The following is a 6,340-nucleotide window of genomic DNA, read 5'->3' as shown; positions in this document are numbered from 1 at the left end:
CCTTTGCAAAATATTGTGAGGGGGGTGGGGGGGGGGGGTGTGTGGGGGGTTGACTCTGGCAGTGGATTGGTTGAAATATGCATCAAGGTATCCGTAATGACTCTGTGAGGATACATGTTCGCCCTTCAAAGTAAAAGCATACATGTCACTAGAAAAAGAACTGCTATTGAAATCAAATCCATCTTCTGAAGTCCACTTCTGTTTCTTTTTACTGATTATTACATTTTACAGTGAAATCATCAATAATGGAAGAATTACTCTGTTTAAATCCTCATTTACATGAGTAAAAGTACACAAGTAGCATTAAGTACCAAAAGTCAAACAATAAATCATTCTGCAGAATGGCCCGATTCAGAACAATATATTTCATAATTTGATTATATGGGGGGGGGTGTTTACTTATGCCCCCTGTATTTTAAGGAAGAACATATATTTATTTATGAAACATTATTCATTCACAAAGAAAATTGGTGTCCTTAAAAGGTTGGATTTTCCTAATTTGTTGAATTAAGGCATTGAGATCAATTTCCAATTTCCAATTTTTTTAATTCCTCTTTTTAATCAACTTTAGCCTGGCGGGGTAAACTTTCTCTAGAAACTATAAGTAGGCTGTTAAAGAAGCCTCTCCTGAGATTTAAATTAAACTAAGTGGAGTACATGTACTTCTACTACGTTTCCATCATACAGCCCTCTGGTGGAAAGCTATTTTACTTTGAAGTCCAAGTGAAAGAAACGACACACGCTTTTATTTCTAAAGCTAAAACCGGAAGCTGTCTAATGTTGGGGGACTTCTTCGTGTAACTTTACGCTCGTGCCGGACTGCTGCCACCCTGGACCCGGACTGAGCCGAACTGGGTAAGTAAACCCACAATCCTCCGCGTTTACAGCTCGCGTGCCGCCAGACGGACACACTGAATCACACACAGCCGAATATCCAACCATAAAGTCATAATTCATAAGAACGGAGTGTGTATGAGACGGCTAATGGAGGCGGGAGGGGACTCGGTCGGTGTTCTGAGGCCTGTGACCACAGTTTGATCTCCGCAGGGAAGAACGGGTTCAGATGGACTCACGGAGTGAAAACCCGGTTTATAGTATTATTATATGCACGCGGATGGCTTGGTGATGTCTGGGTTAAAGCTACTGGCGTCAGTAGTGGAGTTACTGCAGTTAAATACACGAATTACAGAATTACTGCAATTACATGAGATGTAATTCCCCAGCCAGTGAGGTAGTGTTGTGGGGTTTTAGCCTCTAACCATGATATTTCTATAATATTTAGCCTGTCTCTCTGTATTGTGTCTGAGGTCCTCAGTAGAGAGTTTCATGCCAAGACATTTGAATTCTCCTAATATTCCACAGAGTCAGGGCCTGAATGCCATGGTAAGCCTTATTGTGTTACTTGTTTACACTTAATGTGTTGTTTACATTATATTATAGACGTTTAAGGTGTGTCTCTAATGAAAAGCAACATGTTTGAATTGGTTAGTCGAGTTTAATAGAAGAAATGGATCAATCACAGAAACATTTGGTACATAATTCAGAAACAGGCCCATTGTGAGTTTGGATGTTTTCCTGGCTGTCATTTTGTTTCAGTAGCTGCAGGATATTTTAAAGTTTTTTTTAATAATAAATGTTTATGGTAGCCCTTTGACATCATGCGGACCGGATCCGTGTATTTCTGGAGTTCAGGAGAAACCAAAGTTTAATTTATTTACCTGTTGTTGTACCCTGGACATCCCGAGTTCTCAGAGAGCACAGTTAGAGTTCGCTCAGCGAGTTACTCTGGCATCGAGTAATGCTGCTCATTAACTATAGCCTTGTAGCCGAGCTGCACCAATCACATCGGCGTATCGGATGTGGGCGGGGCCAGAGGCGAGCTGAACAGATGACGACTGTCTAATCTACCAGTAAGCACCGTTGGTAGCTAAGTGTAGTCAGTGTATCGTTGCTATTTTGAAACCATTTCCTTTGTTGGAACCATTCTTGTTATAGTTGGGCACTTTGGTTAACTGAAACCTAAATTTATGATTTAGAAACTTTGAAACGGTTCAAATTTGACCCGGGGAAAACGGTAGGTCTTAAAGAGACAGGCGCTAAAACGGAGCGTTTCCATCAGCGAGCGAATACAGGTATATTCAGACAGACGGGATGAGAAAAATAACATGTTTTTTGAAGATTGAAGTATGTAAAAATATTCTTGTAGTGACCCAAAATACAAGAATGACCCTGAGAATGTGCATAGTATGGACTCTTTAAGACAGATTTGCCAGTTTGTGAGTAACCACCTAACTTAATGACACTCAGATACTCAGAAGTACTCAGATCTCATGGTTGTAGCTTGGTCGCCAATGGACAAGTTTTGTCTTTAGCTTTTTGAGTGTTGCTCATTTACTATCTACTCTAGGTTTTCCAACGTTTGAGACACAGATAGGGTGATTGGGACGATTCTAGGGTCCAACCTTTAGGGGGGCTCAGCCCCTAAAGAGAATGTGACATGGATACAGTGTGCATGCAAAAGTGTTTGCAAACTCTCACTTGAATCACCAAAATTGATGAAACAAAAACAATTTTGAATGTTGGGGTGGCTGAGAGCAATTTTAGGGGGTTTTGAACCCTCCTGAAAAGGGTCTACAATCGACCATGATAACGCTCCAAAAGGATGTGAAATGAGGGAGGGCCTCTAACCCCATTCACCAAATATGCGCATCTAAAGCTTTAAAGGTGCTCTGCCACACAAAACCCTTTTTACTTGCATTTTTTGAAATATGTCAGGTGTGTGTGTGTGTGTGTGTGTGTGTGTGTGTGTGTGTGTGTGTGTGTGTGTGTGTGTGTGTGTGTGTGTGTGTGTGTGTGTGTGTGTGTGTGTGTGTGTGTGTGTGTGTGTGTGGTGAATGTGAAGATGAACGTCTACCTCCTCTGTCAGCTCTAGCCACTGAAAAGAAATAAGAGGAGAAATCAGACCAATCACAACAGCTGGTCAGTCTGACGTCATGTTGCCTGAGCTCATTAATATTCATGAGATGGGTAAAGGATGCTGATAGCCAGGCTCTCATTGGCTAGCTGTTAGCGAATCAGCATGAAGCAGCTTAGCTGGTTCAATACTAATGAGAACTGGCCCAAATGGAGCTGAGTCTTCCTGCAGGCTTTCTATACCACCAATATTCCCATGTGTCCTGTAGTGTGTGTGTGTGTGTGTGTGCGCGTGTGTGTGTGTGTGTCTGGGAGTAAACAGCCAATGAGAGCCAAGCCAACGAGGAAAACAGATGACAGGAGTCACAACAATGGCATTTTCAAAACAGATCCAGAGCTTCCTTTTCTCCATTGTTAGTTAATTTCTTTTTCTTTTTATCATGTTCCCAAAATGACCCATTCTGCCGGATACTACACTAAGGCGTACTGGGGTGTCTGGTGTTTTTAGCCCCCAGCACCTCCTTCCAGGCAGGGCAGCAACGGTTATGTTCAGGAATAAGGGTTAAGGGTTAAGGGTTAAGGGTTAAGGGTTAAGGGTTAAAGGATAAGGGATAAGGGATAAAGGATAAGGGTTAAGGGTTAAGGGATAAAGGATAAGGGTTAAGGGATAAGGGATAAGGGATAAGGGTTAAGGGATAAGGGTTAAGGGATAAGGGATAAGGGTTAAGGGTTAAGGGTTAAGGGATAAGGGATAAGGGATAAGGGTTAAGGGATAAGGGATAAGGGTTAAGGGATAAGGGTTAAGGGATAAGGGTTAAGGGATAAGGGTTAAGGGATAAGGGATAAGGGTTAAGGGTTAAGGGATAAGGGATAAGGGTTAACCCTTGTATGGTATTCGGGTCAAATTGACCCATTTCAAGAAAAATTAAAAATGGTACAAATATAAATTTTTTCTAACTGAAAATCAACGGCCTTTCCTTAATTTCTGTGATAAACATGTATTCCTGACTCAATTCAGAACATTATTCTGGATATGACCACTTGTGTTTTTTCCATAGTGTATTTTTAACATGCATTATAACCTTATGACAAAAACAAACCCCACTTCCATTTTTAAGTGTGTGCTAGTAGAGACTGATTGTAGTCCCTAAACATATATGTTATCGCAAACGTTTGAAATTGAGATAAAAACAATATTTTTTTAATAGATCATGAAGTAAAATTTTATTTCAGAATGGTTTTTAAAACCCCAAATATGTCCCGGTCAATTTGACCCGAGGGACACGAGAGGGTCCCAAAAATGAAGACAATACAAGGGTTAAGGGTTAAGGGTTAAGGGTTAAGGGTTAAGGGTTAAGGGATAAGGGTTAAGGGATAAAGGATAAGGGTTAAGGGATAAGGGTTAAGGGTTAAGGGATAAGGGTTAAGGGATAAGGGTTAAGCGATAAAGGATAAGGGTTAAGGGATAAGGGTTAAGGGATAAGGGTTAAGGGTTAAGGGATAAGGATTAAAGGATAAGGGTTAAGGGATAAGGGATAAGGGTTAAGGGATAAAGGATAAGGGATAAGGGATAAGGGTTAAGGGATAAAGGATAAGGGATAAGGGTTAAGGGATAAAGGATAAGGGTTATGGGATAAGGGTTAAGGGATAAGGGTTAAGGGATAAGGATTAAAGGATAAGGGTTAAGGGATAAGGGATAAGGGTTAAGGGATAAGGGATAAGGGATAAGGGTTAAGGGATAAAGGATAAGGGTTAAGGGATAAAGGATAAGGGATAAGGGTTAAGGGATAAGGGTTAAGGGATAAGGATTAAAGGATAAGGGTTAAGGGATAAGGGTTAAGGGATAAAGGATAAGGGATAAGGGTTAAGGGATAAGGGTTAAGGGATAAAGGTTAAGGGATATAGGATAAGGGGGGGGTTAACTGCCTCTAAGGTGACAACGTTTTTGATGGAATATGTGAGATATTTATGCAATTTTATGCGATGAAATTGCAGTGAGATGAAAAAGAGACTGCCGCATAATTATGTCACTTCTTAACGTCACTTCATAATGTTCCCACGGCAACAGGGGAAAACGACTGCTCTTGTGTGAAGTAAACACAACATTTTTTCCCCTTTCTGCCAAGATGTATGGGACTTTTTTCCAACGAAAATGCAGGGATCAGGAAATCCTGCAAGCCCCGCATTATTTTTGTAGAAATCTGCATTTTATGCGGCCACATTGCAACGTATTTGTAAAAATGTATACTTTGGCTTATTATGCATTGAATGCAATCACATAATCACGTTTTCCTGGAGGGACCGAGTAATACACTAAATACTTAAAACTAGTTACAATGATCTTTACACACAAACCTACGGATGGGGTGACAGTGTCCATGTTTGTTGTCACTTGGAAATCCAGTGATTTCTTGTTTGTGTGTGTGTGTGTGTGTGTGTGTGTGTGTGTGTGTGTGCTTGTTGTACATCTATATTGTGTGAACCAATTTGAGGTTTTGACCTTGAGAGTGGGGACAGTTCGGCCTGTCCTCCCCTTCCTTTTTGAGGGTTAAGACTTGGTTTTTATGTCCATGTTCGAAGGGTCAGTTTACATCGCTGACAAAAATCCACCGGATGTCCCTCATTTCGGCCGGATTTCCGTCCCCTTCCTCTTTCTTTGTGTAGTCGATCTAACCTCTGGTGGATTTCTGAGGACTATGGTTACCTGGTCCTCAGGTCTCTGCAGGGTAAATCCAGACAGCTAGCTAGACTATCTGTCCAATCTGAGGACTATGGTAACCTGGTCCTCAGGTCTCTGCAGGGTAAATCCAGACAGCTAGCTAGACTATCTGTCCAACATGAGGTTTCTGTTGCACGACTAAAACAACCTACAAGTTCCACCAGAACAAGCTCCTTCCCGAGGTTATTTTCCAGAGGCATCGTTGCTTGTGATTGGTTTGAAGAAATGCTAATTAACCAGAGCAGGTTTTTCTCCCATCCTGGAATGCAGTGTGGACCAGCCAGACCTTCAGGTCTTACAATGCGAGACTAGGGTAAAGGGTAAAGTAAGAAGAGAGGACTATCTCTTCTAACCTGTTTTGTTCTGCAGGAGCTAACTGTCCTTTCCCCCCCCCCCCTTACAGCGTTCCTGTGATGCCCCAGGGCGGGCTGAGCTGCTCAGGGTTGCGATGCCTTATGTGGACCGACAGAATCGCATCTGCGGCTTCCTGGACATCGAGGAGAATGAGGGCAGCGGCAGGTTCCTGCGCCGATACTTCATCCTGGACACCCAGCAGGGCAGCCTGCTGTGGTACATGGACAACCCTCAGGTGAGTCTGGGACGCTGCACGCAGCTCAGGGCCGCACAATGCATCTGTCTGTCTGTCTGTCTGTCTGTTACGCAGCTCAGGGCCGCACAATACATCTGTCTGTCTGTCTGTCTGTTACG

This window comes from Etheostoma cragini, chromosome 21, assembly GCF_013103735.1.
Source record: "Etheostoma cragini isolate CJK2018 chromosome 21, CSU_Ecrag_1.0, whole genome shotgun sequence".
NCBI classification, from domain to species: Eukaryota; Metazoa; Chordata; class Actinopteri; order Perciformes; family Percidae; genus Etheostoma; species Etheostoma cragini.
This window is presented reverse-complemented; position numbering follows the sequence as displayed.